Raw genomic sequence first — 17,943 nt, 5'->3', positions numbered from 1 at the left:
TGGGAAAAAGCAAGGGCTGAGGTGCTAAAGAAAGCTTGATCATGCATAATGAGATAAGAATCCTATGTCTTTGTTCATCCCAGGTGGCTCCATGGTTTTAAGCTTGGTAATGAGTTGCAGTTCAGCAACCAAGCTTAAAACCATGGAAACACCTGGTATGAACAGAGACATAGGATTCTTATCTCATTATACATGATCAAGCTTCTGTTTCAGTGTATCTGAAGAAGTGTGCATGCACACGAAAGCTCATACCAAAATAAAAACTTGGTTGGTCTTTAAGGTGCTACTGAAGGAATTTTTTAATTTTATATGGCTTTAAAGAGCTTAGATGAGGCTTTTAATTTGCAAATAACCAAAAGCCCACAAATTGCCCTAGGAGCCCCAATCTTGCCACCACTTTGTCCCTCCTCCTGCTGCTGCTGCTGCCTGGAGGCTGTTGCATAACTCCGCCTCACCAAAGGAGCCTTTCCTGATTATTCTACTGAAATAATTGTCATAACCTTCTATTCTGTGTACAAATAAGTTACCTTGAACGGAATGGTATAAACCTGGAATGAATAATATTTTCTATTGTCATACTATCTGAATATTCTCCTCCATTGTTCATTAAATATTCTTCAGCACTGCACGAATTAACATTATTGAATTTATATCGATCTTTCCTTGAAATTGCTGTAACCACATCTTGGTGGTTATAAATCAAACATCTTTGTCTTGGAGCCTCTTTAAATAAATAAATAAAAAACCTCAGTCTTTACACACAGGAAGAGTTAAGACAGTCCATGTAATGTATTCACCTAGTACGATACATTACCCAATACCATTTTCCCCCAGGTTATTTATATACTGCGCAGGGCATTTTTGGTCAGTGATGAAGGGCTGCTTTCTGTCTTATTCATTCTCTAAAATTGAGTCATAGTAGTGCCGATATTGGCTAGTGTTATATTTTCATTACTCTTAGGAATATGGATTGCCGGAAACCCATCCTCTCCCAGTTCATGCATCACTAGAAATACAGCCAGCTGGGGGAATGACTGGCTTCTCCTGAAGGACAGAATAGGCATCCCAAAAGTGACATTTCAGTTAGTCCAATTGCGAAATCAATTCCATTGTGGTTTTCTGACAATCATACTTCAAATGAAGGGAAAAAATATCGGCAGCTCTTTCAATGACCCTATATCTTAAATGCCACTGTATATCAAAAAACATTGCAGAGGCTCTTATTGATGATACTGTTACACATTATTTGCCCTCAGCTCCAAGTAAAAGATGTGACCGGTTTGGATTTCTTCAATACACCGTTCTTAGGCATAACAGCTCTGTGTGCGCATGCACGGATGAGGTTCTTACGGCCACAGTTTTCAAACCAGAGGTGCCATTCATGGAAAAGGCAAAGAGATACCCAGAGTTGGGGTCTGCAAGTTTCATAGTAAGGTGAAGAGCGCTTGAATCGCCTTGCATATTTCAAATAATAGTCGTTGGCAGACCTTGGGCTTTCAAATTTCAGGGGTGCCCCTTGTGACGCCAAAACTCTGCTTCTGGCCTTGCATTCTAAGTCGTCGTTGCAGAGGCCTTCTGCAGTGCCCTCTTGGCTCAGCACCCAGTGCAGGCAAACTGGTCGCACTCCCATAAATCTGCCCCTGGAATAGTCCTTTCCTTGTGTGAATCATGTGAAGGGGGATTCCTGTGGTTACCTCTCTCCTGTCCACACTCCTAGATGCATAGCTGCCAAGTCTCCCATATTCCCAGCCGAAAAAATGGTTTTTTTTTGTTTTTCCCTGGTTTATTCTGGCGCGGCGGCCATTTTGGAACTGGGCGGAGCATGCTCAGAAGTGACTTTTGATGCTGCTTTGCCCAGTTCCAAAATGGCTGCAGCGCAACTTCTGGTGCGGCGGCCATTTTGGAACAGGGCAGAGCAGCATCAAAAGTCGCTTCTGAGCATGCTCCGCCCAGTTCCAAAATGGCGGCAGCGCTACTTCCGGTCTGCTATTTCCGGTCCAGTCCCTTATTTCTCAGGCCGGAACTTGGCAGGTATGCCTAGATGCAGTCAGGAAGCTTACACATGAGCAGTTGCACGAACTTAGGCTTCCTCACTACAGACAGCCCATGGCAGTGGATTTAAGTACAGAATCTGTCTACAGTTGCCTACTTGTTATCAGAGGCCCAGAATCCACATTCCTTTGTAAGACAATATGAAATAACGTAACACCATTTTTGCAGGCAAAAAAAAAAATCAATGGGGAGGTGACAAGAATTTTTTTGCACCGGGTACCACCTGACCTTCCTACGCCTCTGCTGCCAGGATGAGTGGTTGGGCTTGTTCATTCCTTATTGCAGCAGTATGACATAAAGACTGTGTCAGTGTGTGAAGAGACCCTAAAGGTGTAGAGCAGGCATCCCCAAACTTTGGCCCTCCAGATGTTTTGGACTACAGTTCCCATCTTGCCCAACCACTGGTCCTGTTAGCTAGGGATCATGGGAGTTGTAGGCCAAAACATCTGGAGGGCCGCAGTTTGGGGGTGCCTGGTGTAGAGCAAAGCCCCTGTGGGCTAGGCAACCCTTTCCCCTCCCTCAGGCTTCCTGCTGAATACCACTGATCTTCAATAATGCACATGGACACTTGGCCTGTTTTCACCAATAAAGGGAACGGCTGCAGGCGCATACAGCACATACCAGTGCCCTATGTCTCCGGACGTGGTGCGCTTGGTCTGCTGAGGCGGACACACCAATAATTCAAGGCAATCAGCAGAGTACATTACAGAGGGAAATGCCGAACCTACACGCCGCGCAAACAAAATAGCAATCAGAAGATTTAATGCATTTCTGATGTACATTTAAGGCATTGACACTGGGCCACAGATGTACATGTGTTGTGTTTTATCTTGTTGAGATATGGCCTGGGAGAACCAATTATAGCATATCATCAGCAACAACGAGAGGGGCTGGCAAAAGAAAGGATTCCATCACACATTACTCCCACAGATATATTAGAGAAACAAATTGTACTTGGGATTGAAAAGTCACAGGGTTTATTCTGTTTTAATAAATCCCTGCCAAAGGCTAAGTGTAAAACTCGAAATACTTCCCAAACGTTGTTACTGTATTATCATCTTTGACATCTCAAGGGCTGCTCGGGGATCATCTTGATATCATTCCACAGTTCTCACAGTAAGCCTGTTTATTTTTAACCTGTGCTCGATTCTGGTTGTAACCACTTCAGCTTGCTGTTCTTGTGATTTAACATCTCCTTTCCAAAAGACTAGAGTTTGTTTTATAAGAGGAACGCTGACAATGGAATGATCAAAAGCGTCACATGTTTCTGAAACTGCCATTATTGCCCCTGTGCTGATATTCTTAATGCGGCAAGGTTTTGTGGGCTGGCTATTCAGTGGGACAAATTTTAATCAAGGAGGGCTACAGCTGAAATGAATCTGCTACCCCAAATCCTCTTTTGTGAGATGTTGATGTCTGTCTGACTGTGGGCTCACAATGGTGCCAGCAAACCCATTGCAAGCTGGGCCCAAACATCCTTGGAGGCTCAGCTTAGAATGAGATGACTGACTCTTCTGCAATTACATGGCCCCACAATGCACCACTTTTGGCACCATCAATCCTTGAAATCTGTTCCTCCCGTGGCTGTTCATTGCAGAAGATCAGGCTGTGACTGGGCTTCTTTTTGAAACCTTCTCATTGGATTCAGTTTGTAAACCACGGAATGATTATATTTGACAGTATTTGATAGCTGCCATGCGGTGGAGCCTTTAACATTTGGCAGTAACTGATAGTTGACAATGACAACATTTGATAAATAGCATGCAAGTGACTCTGAGCACTGGCACTTGCGAAGCATGGAGGGGGGGGTGGATGGATGAGAACATGGGAGGCACACACCGACCTCCCATTTCCCCATACATCATATTGCACTCCCCATGCTCATGCTCATGCCCATAAATTGAGGGAATATGGTGGAGAGAATTTAGTGGGCTCCTCCTGTCAGGGAGAATTCTGAGGGGCAATGGACAGAAGAGGAAGACAGGGAGATGACGCGGGAGGCAGAACAGGGGACGGAGAGCAGTCAGGGGGGAAAAGGGCTCAGAGATGCTGGAGACCCCTGCAAACACCCAGAGGCTCCGGAAGGAAGCTCAGACTCAGGAAGGGCTTTCAAATCAGCACAGACAATGAGGGAAATGAAAGGTAAGGATCAAAGATGTCTCGCGCTATTCCCACGCCTACTTTGTTAGTGCGGGAATCGTAGGAAGCCACTCCCCAAATCTGACTCAACGGGTTCAGACGCGTAATTCTGAACTGTAGCTGTTCTTGTATATATGTAATAAAGACTGTAAATATCACGTTGATTGTGCTGGAGTGTTACTGCGAAGGGGAAACACCACCACACAGGGTCCCTGTGCTGTGAATGGATCATCACGTCTCCAGTAAACTCCAGAATTTCATACCCTTAAGAAAACAATATGAGCCCTTTTATACATCACACCAACGCTGGTTTTCTGAAGAGTGAGTCTGTGTCACTCATATATCTGTCACATTCACACTCTATGCTTTTAGGTATAAAGGTAAAGGGACCCCTGACAGGTCAGTCATGGACGGCTCTGGGGTTGCGGTGCTCATTTCGCTTTACTGGCCAAGGGAGCTGGCGTACAGCTTCCGGGTCATGTAGCCAGCATGACTAAGCCGCTTCTGGCAAACCAAAGCAGCGCACGTAAACGCTGTTTACCTTCCCGCTGGAGTGGTACCTATTTATCTACTTGCACTTTGACGTGCTTTCAAACTGCTAGGTTGGCAGGAGCTGGGACCGAGCAACGGGAGCTCACCCCATCGCGGGGATTCGAACCGCCGACCTTCTGATCGGCAAGCCCTAGGTTCTGTGGTTTAGACCACAGCGCCACCCATGTTTAGGTAGGTAAGTAGAAATTCCGAAGCATACAAACACAAAAGTGAGAAGTAGTCTAGGGGTATTAATTTGGCATAAAATAATAATAATCACCATCATCATCCAAGTCTTGATGTGCTATTGAACCATGTTCCAGTTGTATCCTTAAACCCATGTTGGGTGTCTCTATGGGCTCAGAGAGGCCCAAAGCATGCAAGAGCTGTGTTCCAAAATCATTCATGGAATGGGTGGCAATTGACAACTTGTTAACATGATACAGGTGAATGGATGAAAGCAATCTGATCCCCAAGTAGCATGATGATAACATGAAAACAAGACATCCAAGTCTCAGAGACCCTCCACATCCCCAGCGGATAAGCATCATAAGCAACATGCTTACTCTGCACACCTGCAGCCTCCCACTAAATTGTCCAGACCGAGCACTTTACTGTAAGCCAGGGCAGTTAATCACTAGATGGCCCCAGGGCAGCCGCATACAGCCTTATTTATGGGGATATCAAGAAACTGAAATACTCAAGCGTGCCTGATTAGCTGCCCTAATATGCTACTTGTGGCTAATTTCTGAGCTGCTTAACTTACAGGTGTTGCCCCCAGCCAGTAAATCATTCCTTCTGCCTCATCTTTGCACTCCTAGACCTGCCATGCATATGTGAAGCCTGTTTAAGTGACAGGCAGGAAATAATTGATGGAGCATTAAATCATGCTTGTGTTTAGTGAACTGCATCCCTTTGAAACAAGCTAAGCTACGTTCTCAGGCTTGGACTCATTTCAAATTGTTATTGTAACCCAAGACTTCTGCGCCACTGCTTGCAACCTTTTGCAAGGTACAATGTGTGCATTTCCTCATTTTATTTGCTATACTTGTCGAGTGCAGCCTTCACATAACATGCTGCTATTAAATTTTCCCACGCCAGGTAGTGATCCATGCAACACAGCAGAACCAAAGTTTGTTTGCTTTGAATCAGAGAGGTACGGTGCTTGGAAGTTTAACATTCAGTTTCCCCTCCCTTTTGTTTTAGGCTGAACTCGCACTTACCTGGGAGTAAGCCGCATTGAACTTAATGGGATATTTCTGAGTAGATATGTAGTGGCTTGCCCTGCTACATTTTTAAAGATTAAACACAGCAAAGGTGAAAGAGTAGCTTCCATTTTGACACATACAGCAGATGGTGGATGTGTGACTATTCTGACGATTCAGGACACTCAGCAAGTGGTATGGAAGAATGGAAGATAAAATGTTGGGATGAAAGGTAAGTCAATCAATAAGATTTGGAGATGAATTGTTGTCAAATTGTGGGACTCTAAAACACTTAAAGGAATTAATTTTTAAAGCAAGACATGTTTGCCATGTAGGGTATAGATTTCTAACTGTCAGGAGTATGGGCAGGAGTCAGGCTCTGGGGCCTATAGTGCTTTGCAGGACTGGGGCCTGCCTCAGCTTGTGCTGGAGAAGCAGGGAGTGGCCACTCAGGTGAGGCCTCAGCTTGTGCTGGAGAAGCAAGGAGTGGCCACTCAGGTGAGGCCACTTGATACCTCACTGCACCTGGTGGCAGGAGCTGGGAGGGATAAAAGCGCAGCATTTCCCTTCAGCTCTTTGCCATAGCAATGCTATCCCTGCCTGGTTGCCTCTGGCCTCTTGCTCCTTGGACCCTTGCCTTGCTGATGCCTTGTTCCTTGGACCCTTGCCTTGCCAACGCCTTGATCCTCGACCCTTGGACCTCTGCCTTGCCGACGCCTTGATCCTCGACCCTTGGACCTTCGCCTCTACCTTGACCCTGCGACTGCCTGCTGCTGGACCCTCAGCCCTGCACCTGTTCCTGCTTCTACACCACCATTTTACCTCTGGTCCTGATGTCCTCAGCCAGGGCTTCAACTGCCCGCCGACCGGACCGTGACACTAACACACAAAATTCAAATCTCACAAAAACGCAAATTTCAATTTCAGATATACTCCATTTTGCCTAGAGATGTTGAGTCCCCACACTCCAGCCCCATGGTCCCTTGCAGGAGTGCCTGGGCTGATCTTTGGTTTGTGACCCAACAGGAGTCACACAGAGGAGCCTGTAGCAGGAGCTGCTGCCTCTTGGTGAGCCCCAGGGACAAAGATGCCAACAAAATCATGAGGTCCTTTCTTAGTCACATGTGACTATGCAATCATTGCAGCTTTTAAAAGGCCCCACCTGGAGTCACCGGTTTATACATTTGCTCCTTACATTTGCTCTCCCACCAAGTCACAAGCCAGAGGCACCTCCATATGTTCCCAGGGTCAGTCATGTGGGAATTCCCCGAGCATCTGAACCAGCCCTAGGAGGACCTTGCATATTTCTTGCATCAATTTCACCTCCTCCAAGGGATTTTCAGAACGACTTCTAATAAATGAGAGGCTCATGCAGAGTGGCACTTCCTTGAGAATGCATGGTCCAAATCTGACAGGCCTAACACACACTAGCGGTCATATAATTGTTTGTTTTAAAAAGCAGAGAGGCTTAAGTAGCAGCAAACTATTAAAACTTTTGCTTTTGATAATTGAGAGTAAATTTCTAGTAGCCAGGCATGCTTTCCTTGCTTTGTTAACAATTTAACAGCAGCCCATTCCATTCACATGTTACTTTAATATAAGTAAGCCAGTTAACATTTTACACCGAAAGCTTAAACTTAATAATTAAGCCATTGAAAGTTAAGAAGGTAATGGTTGCCTTACTGAATCAGAGCAAGGGGCATGTAATTCAGTTTCCTGTTTCCTACAGCTGCCAGTCAGATGCCTCTGGTAGGGTTACTGGAAGAATTCGTGCTATACAAATTCCAAAGCAAACTAACCTGATCTACACCTCCCAGAGCACTGTGCAGACTGGAACACAGTTCTTCCTCAGAATTTGCACTTGGACAATTTTTACAAGAGTTGCCCTTCTTAAAGTCGGACTACTGCAATGCGCTCTGGAAGGGGCGGAGAAAATCTCTCCACGCTATTCAAAATGCAATTATCATTTCCTCCCTTAGTTGTCTTTTGTTTTTTTTCCCCAGACTAAAAACCTCCAAATGCTTTAGCCTTTCCTTGTAGGGAAGGTGTTTCTCCAACCTCTTCATCATTTTAGTTGGCCTTTTCTGCACCTTTTCCAGTTCTTGGAGCTGTCAGACCTGTCAAACATAAAGCCCAAAAGGTAATTCCATACTTTAGGTACAGGTTACTCAGCCTGAAAACATTTATTTCTACAGCTTCTTGTACGATTTGTGATATGTAGTAATTGAAAGCTGATGTTCAAAGTAATATCTCCTGGCCTTAGGATCTAAAGGCCAATTCCCCAACCTGTGATGACTTTCAGCTGGTCTCATCACAGTGGACACCTGTTCTTGTGTGTGCATTCAACGAATACTGCATCATCGCCCCATATGCCCATATGGACTATCCTGTATACCTGGTGTTAGGGTAGCAGGAGAACTTGAAGAATCTGAACATAAAGACTAGCGCCTGCTAGATACCGCAGGAGTCTGTTCAATGAGCTACTCGTAGCCTCCATGTTACATTTAGTTCTGATCTTGCACAGTGCTTCGGTTCTCTGCATGTTGCTGTGTTTTAAAGCAAAATCTAGAATTCAAAGATAAAGGGTGAAGTCATCTTCCTGCCTATATATAGTGGTGCCTTGGGTTACAAACACTTCAGGTGACAGACTCCACTAACCCAGAAGTAGTACTTTGGGCTAAGAACTTTACCTCAGGATGAGAACAGAAATCGCATGCCGGCGGCACGGCAGCAGCCGGAGGCCCCATTAGCTAAAGTGGTACCTCAGGTTAAGAATGGTTTCAGGTTAAGAACGGACCTCCGGAACAAATTAAGTTTGTAACCAGAGCATAGCTGCCAAGTCTCCCGTTTTCCCCGGGAAATCCCCGTTTTTCCAGCTGTTCCTAGTTGAAAAAATGGATTTTTTTGTTTTTTCCCGGTTTATTCTGGCGCGGCGGCCATTTCGGAACTGGTCGGAGCATGCTCAGAAGCGATTTTTGATGCTGCTCTGCCCAGTTCCAAAATGGCTGCCGCACCAGAAGTCGCACTGCAGCCATTTTGGAACTGGGCAAAGCAGCATCAAAAGTCACTTCTGAGCATGCTCCCCCCAGGTCCAAAATGACGGCAGCGCTACTTCCGGTCTGCTATTTCCGGCCGGTCCCTTATTTCTCTGACAGCAACTTGGCAGGTATGAACCAAAGGTACCACTGTAGACTGAACATCCATTCCCTCCCCAGCAAAACCAAACTGCACCCTATTCAGTCTGCAATCCACATGGCACTGCTCCTTTGGAAAGATCCCCAAACCATCAGAGAAGTCCTCCTCCATCTTGTCCCACCAATTGCTACTGCTGAACCTCCTGAGCAACAACAAGCCTAGCAGCTTGGAGTTATTGCGCTTTCTCCTCCCCTCTCCCTGTCTTCTCACATTTACAAACTTAACACATAGCCCACAGAACAGCCATGGGACTTGTGAGCCAACAAAATACCTAGCAAGATCATTCCAGGCTAGACTTTCCTGATGATGTGCTAGCCCTGCTCCAGTAATAGGGGTGGGAGGGGTTAAAATTCCATGCACAGCAAGATTGCAATCTCCCTTCTCCACGAAGCAACAGCGACAACCTTCCCATGGCTATTCTCAGAAATGGCTCAGCTGTGCCAAAGCAGAATTAGAGAGGTGCGGCTGTAGAGCACACTCCCAAGAAATGTCACATAACACATCCGAAACGAGCTGCCTTCAAAAACGGAATATTCCAATTTGAAGCAGCCACAGACCGGCCATCAGATTTTTTTTTTTTCAGTAAGGAGAGAGAAAAATGGGATGTATAAACAGGGCCTTCTTAAGCCCATCCAGCGACCTGGCGCTAGGTCCCTCCAGCGCCCCCTTCCAGAGCCTCTCCAAGGGCCCGGGAGTGCTAAGCGGACCGCGGCAGCAGCGGGAGGCCACCTCCGAGGACTCCACGCTGCGCCTCCTTCTCGTTTCCCCAGCGCTGGGTTCTGCTCAGTCAAGCTTCGCCACCAGCGCGCGCACCGTGGGACCAGCAAGAGCTGCCTGGGCGCTGTGTGCATGCTGGTGGCGAAGCTCGACTGAGTGGAACCCAGCCCTGGGGAAACGAGAAGGAGGCACAGTGCGGAGTCCTCGGAGAAGGAGCGCAGTCCTGGCCCGATCGCCAGAACCCTGCGCTCACTTGGCGCCCTTCCAGCGCCCTCCAGCGCCCGGCGCTGTGGTTCTCCACGCCACTAGCCTCTATGGCTAGGACGGGCCTGTGTATAAAACACAAGCATGAAGTGGAACTTTCTACTTTCCCCTCCAAGAAAAGAGAGAGAGAGAGTGTGTGTGTGTTTCTGAGACCCTGCAGTAAATGGCTGCTGTGGAAGTGCTTAAAAAAATGCCTGACTTTGAATGGCTATAGAGCTAAGTTGAAAATGTTATAGTGCCTGTATGTGTGTTTTGCCAAGGAATATTTTCTACTACAGAGATACTTACTGTATATTCCAATCATTTTTTGAGTTAATAACTAAGGAACAAGATTCCGACATTTTCAAGATTCCGACATTTAAAAAAATAAAATAAAAATAACAACTACTACAACAACAATAACAACAACACCTTTTGCTATATGTAACATAGGTATTGCAGAGTTTTGGCATATTGTTCTCCTGGAGACACAACAGAAATCACAGAAACTGGACTTTAGCCTTTTGAGAATTAAATGTGTGGCAGCTTTTGCTGTCAGAAGATGCTTTCAGGATGCAGCCGTTGAAGGATTATATCACAAAGGTCACTCAGAGAAAGAAAGTGTCACAAAGTTAAGTATATCCAAGGGGGGGAAAAATCAGATAATAGGGAATATAGCTAACCGTGCTGCCCCCCCCCCAAAAAAAGCAGGAATGATGGATTGCAAGGAAGGTAAAAATAGAGCACATGGCAGATATAAAAGGAAATCAAGACAAGAAGAAAAAATAAAATAGAAGGGTAATACAATAGAAGGGCAGCTGTAGAAATCATAAACGAAATGCGCAGAAACAAGAGTGAAACTTATTCAATAAAGTTGAATTTATTCACAGCATTCAGATGACGAGATGCAAAGGGAGGGAGGAAATAAGTCACAGAATGGCACCCGGCTGACTGAAAGATGCTCGAAGAATGCATTTTTAAAATTGTCATGTTTTCATATGACACCATATGAATAATTGAACAGGGATGCCAAGTTTTATTACAAGAGTATTATCAGTGAAATGTTAATGCCAGGCTCCAAGTGCTCTTTCTTCCTTTTTTTATTTTAAGGCAATACCACAGGTTTAATTTCCAGGCACTAATGGCAATTAATTTTATTTCCCTATTTGACAAGGATAACACCATTTGAGATTCTGATAGTTTCAGCAAAGACGGGGCATTGAATCTCCTCTGTTTTACAGCCGCCCTGCTAAATTGTTGTGCTTGCTGCTGCTTTTCCGTGCAAATGTGCTGTTCTGTATAGTGTGTGGAGCCAAAAGGGAGAGAAAGAGTGGGGAGAAGAGGGCCTTTACCTCCACCTTGCCACACACAAAAACAAAAAATGTTGAGGATCAGAATAAAGGTTGACAGCAAAGAGTGGTCTGCGGGTGCTTCAGCCAAAACAGAGCAGTTAGACAATATAATAGGCAGAAGGCAAAAGGAAAAAGAAAGAGTGGGGAGAGAATTTGACGCTAGGTACTATAATAATAATAATAATAATAATAATAATAATAATAATAATAATAATAATTTATTATTTATACCCCGCCCATCTGGCTGGGTTTCCCCAGCCACTCTGGGCGGCTTCCAACAGAAGAATAAAACACAATAATCTATTAAACATTAAAAGCCTCCCTGAACAGGGCTGCCTTCAGATGTCTTCTAAAAGTCTGGTAGTTGTTTCCCTCTTTGACATCTGTTGGGAGGGCGTTCCACAGGGCAGGCGCCACCACCGAGAAGGCCCTCTGCCTAGTTCCCTGCAACTTGGCTTCTCGCAACGAGGGAACCGACAGAAGGCCCTTGGTGCTGGACCTCAGTGTCCGGGCAGAACGATGGAGGTGGAGACGCTCCTTCAGGTATATTGGACCGAGGCCATTTAGGGCTTTAAAGGTCAGCACCAACACTTTGAATTGTGCTATCACTTTATAAAGGACCAGACAGTACTGGTAGTCCACTGATGGAATCTGCTCTGGGACCAAGGAGCCCATTGACACTTGGGCCCAGTGCTTTTTTTTTCTTAAATTTTTTTAGGGATACTCTCATTTTGACTCAAAAATATCACAATTTTATAGTTCAAATCAGGAAAAATGAATACAGTAAATGGACAAAAGTACAAAGAACATGCATTATGCATGCATTTACTTTCATCAGTAAAACACCACACGTCCACATTCCACACTGCTTCACACATTAAACGCTCGCTTCCATCTGAGACTCTGGAAACACCATGACAGGAAACAAGGCCGGGGGTAGCAACGGAACTGATGATTCACCGTGCTACATAATAAACTATTTTAAAAAATAGTTCTCTAAGAAAAATAAAAGTTATTTTTTCACGTCTTCCTCAAGTATAGTGTAACAAAAGTGACAGGGCTTCCCCAGTAGTGGTACCACAACTAGGGAACTCCATTACAACTCGTTCTTTCAGTTCTGTTTCAATAAGGTTATCATAATGATGTCTGAAAATGAGGTATCAGGCAAAAGTATTTCCAACCTCAAAATGATATTTATTGACATTCAAATAGAAATGTTGACAGGAGCCTTCAAGCATTAGGTTCTGTGGCCAGGCTCACACAAACATAGATATCCCTTGATTTCGTTGGTGTTATTTTTGTGTATTTGTGACAAATGCATGTGTTCTTCACTGAATGACAGCAGTACCACTAACACTGCAGATGGATCTACCTTGCCTTAAACTGTGCTCTTCAGTGGAGTCAGTTCACACAACCTGCTGTAAGTTAAACACATAAGGTGTCCAATAAATAGTCAGTGGGAAATCATGCGATACACCTCTATGTTGTGAACCCAGCCTTGAGGACTGGCAACTGACTACAGTGGTAGCTTGGTTCTAAAACGCCTTGGTACTCAAACAACTTGGAACCCAAACACTGGGGCATACCTGCCAAGTTGCTGTCAGAGAAATAAGGGACCGGGCGGAAATAGCAGACCGGAAGTAGCACTGCCGCCATTTTGGAAGTGGGCGGAGCATGCTCAGAAGTTACTTTTGATGCTGCTTTGCCCAGTTCCAAAATGGCCGCTGCGCCAGAAGTCGCACTGCAGCCATTTTGGAACTGGGCAAAGCAGCATCAAAAGTCGCTTCTGAGCATGCTCTGGCCAGTTCCAAAATGGCCGCCACGCTAGGAACAGCTGGAAAAACGGGGATTTCCCGGGGAAAACGGGAGACTTGGCAGCTATGCAAACCCGGAAGTAAGTTTTCCGGTTCGCGAACTTTTATTGGAAGCCGAACATGCTCCATTTTGAGTGCTATGCTTCCGATTTGAGTGCCACACTTCCATTTTGAGTGTTACCCTGAGGTCTGTCTGTTTTTGATATTTATTTTGTATTTTTGTTTTTGCAGCTCTTTTTGTTTTGTTTTTGTGACTGTGGGGAACCCAGTTCAGCTACTGATTGATTGATTGATTGTGTGACTGCAGTACATTGATTATTGCTTCATTTTATGGATCAATGGTCTCGTAAGATAGTAAAATTCATGTTAAATTGCTGCATTAATCCAGTCTTTAACCTGGATTAATCTGTTTTGCATTACTTTCTATGGAAAAGCATGCCTTGGTTTTGGAACGCTTTGGTTTTGGAATGGACTTCCAGAATAGATTAAGTTGGAGAACCAAGGTGGTTTTATATGAATTTGGGGGTTGACAGCTCTACTGCAAAGCACTGCATCTGATGTGCTCTGCAATGATTTGAAAGTTCTTTCAGTTATGTTACATAACACCGGTCTTGAAAGATCTACATTGGCTCCCAGTACGTTTCCGAGCACAGTTCAATGTGTTGGTGCTGACCTTTAAAGCCCTAAATTGCCTCTGTCCAGTATACCTGAAGGAGCGTCTCCACCCATCGTTCTGCCCGGACACTGGGGTCCATACCGAGGGCCTTCTGACGGTTCCCTCGTTGCGAGAAGCCAAGTTGTAGGGAACCAGGCAGAGGGCCTCCTCGGTGGTGGCGCCTGTCCTGTGGAACGCCCTCCCATCAGATGTCAAAGAGAAAAACAGCTACCAGATTTTTAGAAGACATCTGAAGGCAGCCCTGTTTAGGGAGGCTTTTAATGTTTAATTGTTTTATTTCATTTTTCTGTTGTAAGCCGCCCAGAGTGGCTGGGGAAACCCAGCCAGATGGGTGGGGTATAAAGAATAAACAATTATTATTATTATTATTATTATTATTATTATTATTATTATTATCTGACTTGTTAGCACATTCAAGGCACCACTGATTGTTGTTTTGCTAATGTTGTTTTATAGATTTGCTAAACATTTAAAAGATTTATGCTGGAACAGTGAGGTTTCCCTTCTTTTGTTAAGTTGCTGGTTTGTTAATATTGGTTTATAGATTGCAATAGTTTTACTCATGGCTGGACCAAGACGTTTTGCCACCTGAAGCAAACCACAGGCTTGTTGGACAACAGTTCCCATCGTACATGACTGTTGACCATACTGGCAGAGCCTGATGTATTTTGAGATCAACAATTTCTGGAAGAGTGTGTGTGGACTGGTTGCCTATTCCTGGAATAGGTGGACTGGGCTCAGGATTGGGAAGATGCAATCCTGCTGCCAAATCATGTATGTATTCTACCTGATTTTTAGGCAAAGCAAATGAATAGAGCTTTGCTTTGCCTAATGGGACGCTAATGTATAAGTTGAAAAAGAAAAATGAATCCATCATCTATTTGCACCTCCAGATTCTGGTAACTTAGAAATAAGTGCCTATAAAGACTTGCTCAACTTTGTTAATAATGTTTGAATCAAGTCATTCTTCATTTTCTATAAAAACTAAACAAGCTAGAAGTAATTCAGTAATTTTTTTTTACAAGTACTAATGAATAAAGTAAATGTGTAATTTCCAATAAATTACACTGTTGTGGTGTGAAAATGAGGCACTCCAAAACACATTAAAATGTGTCACCTTTATTTTTATAGTATATCCTTCAGAAGAGACATTAAACTATGTTTATTTTATCCCCTAGCACAGGACAGAAACTTGTAGAATATTTTTCCCTCTCAGGGAAACCTTGTAAAAAAAACCTCTCCCCTGAAAGAAAAATGGGATCTTGTGGTGTTCTCATTCATTTTAGCCATGATTGAAAATCAGGATTATGCATCATGTGGGGAATTTAGGCAGGTGGATCAGTTTCCCTGCTGCAGTAGTCACAACCCGGACCCCGTAATGGCCTTGAGCTGGGTAGGGCTAGCATGTTCATCTCACCCCCCTCACATGCTCATTTAACCCAGAGGACAAATGTCAGAATAGTGCAAAAGCGGTTTTCGTTTCAAATATTTGTGTGCTTAAAATTAAATTGAAGGATCTGTGTGGAGGCGGCAAGTTGTTTTGGTGATTTCATAGACTCATAGAACTGTAGAGTCAGAAGGGACCAAGAGGGTCTTCTGGCCCAACCCCTTGCAATGCAGGAATCTTTTGCCCAACATGGGATTCGAACCCACAGCCCTGAGGTTAAGAGTCTCTTGCTCTACCAGCTGAGCTATTATGACTGAAGAAATCAGAGGTGGTACTCCTGAGAGGAGTTTCAGGCATAGCAAGCAACATGGGAGCATGGGAAGAGCCCTTGAAATGAGCATGAGATTTTCTGAAGGTTTAAGGTGGTGGAATCAGAAGACCAGAGAGCAGAGTTCATTAGACTGCAGCTCAGATTCTCAAGCCAGAGATGACTGATAAGGCGTCTAATTCTTTCTTGTTGCTGGTTGCAAAGGAGGAATAATTTCAGCGTGATCCAGGTTTTGGGGGGTTTTGTTTTGTTTTTTAAATATGGCATTTCAATCAATATCTTTTGATCTTTTGTAATAAGATTCATATAGATTTCAGAAGTCCCAGATAAGCACAAATGATGAATATTTGCAAGACGCAGTGGATCTGCTGGCTTCACTGGCTTGTGAATTAGGCCACTTATTATGAACATCTCAATGATGGGAGGGTTTTTGCCCCAAATCACTAAAGAGGGGGTTGTACCGAATGTTTGAGACCCATCCTTCCCCCTCTCCCACCCGCATAAGGGCTTGAGTTAAGTTATTGCAACTCCTCAGATATACAAAGCCCTTGGGAGAATAAATATTGCACTGAATATTGACAGGGTTAGTGCTATATTAGCTGTGCCACAAACTGTGAAATAAATGGCCATGATGGATGCGAAATATTTATTGCTTTGCTACAAAACAAATCTGAATTTGCATCTGGAAATGATCCAGCCAGGAGGAATCCAGAGCTGACTGGCTTGTTAGTCTGAGAGCACGGCAAAGTACAATACTGAAAGAGGTTAGATGCCAAATTGTGAAACAAACGGGTATTTCTTAGAGACTATACAATGCTGTAAAGGTAAAGGTACCCTTGACCGTTAGGTCCAGTCGCGAACGACTCTGGGGTTGCGTGCTCATCTCGCTCTATAGGCCAAGGGAGCTGGCGTTTGTCCGCAGACAGCTTCCGGGTCATGTGGCCAGCATGACTAAGCCGCTTCTGGCGAACTAGAGCAGCGCACGGAAACGCCGTTTACCTTCCCGCTGGAGCGGTACCTATTTATCTACATGCACTTTGACGTGCTTTCGAACTGCTAGGTTGGCAGGAGCTGGGACCGAACAACGGGAGCTCGTGCCATCATGGGGATTCGAACCACCGACTTTCCGATCGGCAAGCCCAAGAGGCTCAGCCAGTGTGGTGTAGTGGTTAAGAGCGGTGGACTCGTAATCTGGTGAACTGGGTTCGATTCCCTGCCCCTGTGGCTTAGACCAGTGTTTCCCAACCTTGTGCCTCCAGATGTTTTTGGACTACAATTCCCATCATTCCTGACCACTGGTCTTGCTAGCTAGGGATGGGAAACACTGGCTTAGACCACAGCGCCACCCACATCCCGCGTACAATGCTGTAGCCACACTTAATTGCATGCCATCTTCACGAAAACCCTGTGAGATGGGTCAAGCTGAGTGGCCCAAGATAAAGACTAACTGCAGATTTGAACTGGGGTCTCTCCATCCTAGTCCAGCATCCTTGCCAACACGAGCTTGTGCTCTTTGTCTAAACTGCATCACTTCAGATTGCAGGTGCAGCTCACATGATTATGTGGATTCCTATGGGAACTTTGAAATTCTTAATCCTGGCATTCTCCAGAAAGTCTCTCGGGAAGTAAGTGTTGGAATTGTAAAGAGAAAGAAGGTTCTTTTTATCCTATGTGGTGGTCTTCTAGTAAGGCTAAAGCTTACTGGGAAATGATATATAATGAAATGAAAAGGGTATTTAAAATAACCTTTGTAAAAAAAACAAAAAAAGGGAAGCTTTCCTTTTGGGAATTATAGGGCAGGACTACCTAAAATGTATAGAAACTTATTCATGTACAGCAACAAGAATGTTAATTGCCCCAAAATGGAAAAAACAAACAAACAGAAGTCCCACCAAAGGAAGAATGGATACAAAAACTTACGGAAACCAAGATTAAGAAACCAACAAACTTTTTATAAAAGAATGCAAATGATTTATTGAATATTTACAGATAAATTGTAAACAGATAAGAGCATTGGCAGGATTATTGTAAATAACCTGCAGCTTTATCAGCGTGTATATTTAAAGCAGATTAATAAATGAGCAAATTTAGTTAATTTGGATATGCAGAAGATGTTTAAAAAAAAGGAACCACAGAAAGAGGGGGAAGGAAGGCAAGTTTTGAAATGTCAAGATGATTGTAAAATTAGTGAAATGTATAAAATGAGAGAAATGTATGAACTTGAAAAGTATATTTAAAAACAAATAAACAAACTCACAGAAAGTCTCTTGGGATTTTACAAATTACCTGGCCTAGTTTCCAAAG

The sequence above is a fragment of the Zootoca vivipara genome, chromosome 8 (assembly GCF_965207765.1).
Source record: "Zootoca vivipara chromosome 8, rZooViv2.hap1.1, whole genome shotgun sequence".
Classification (NCBI taxonomy): domain Eukaryota; kingdom Metazoa; phylum Chordata; class Lepidosauria; order Squamata; family Lacertidae; genus Zootoca; species Zootoca vivipara.
This window is presented reverse-complemented; position numbering follows the sequence as displayed.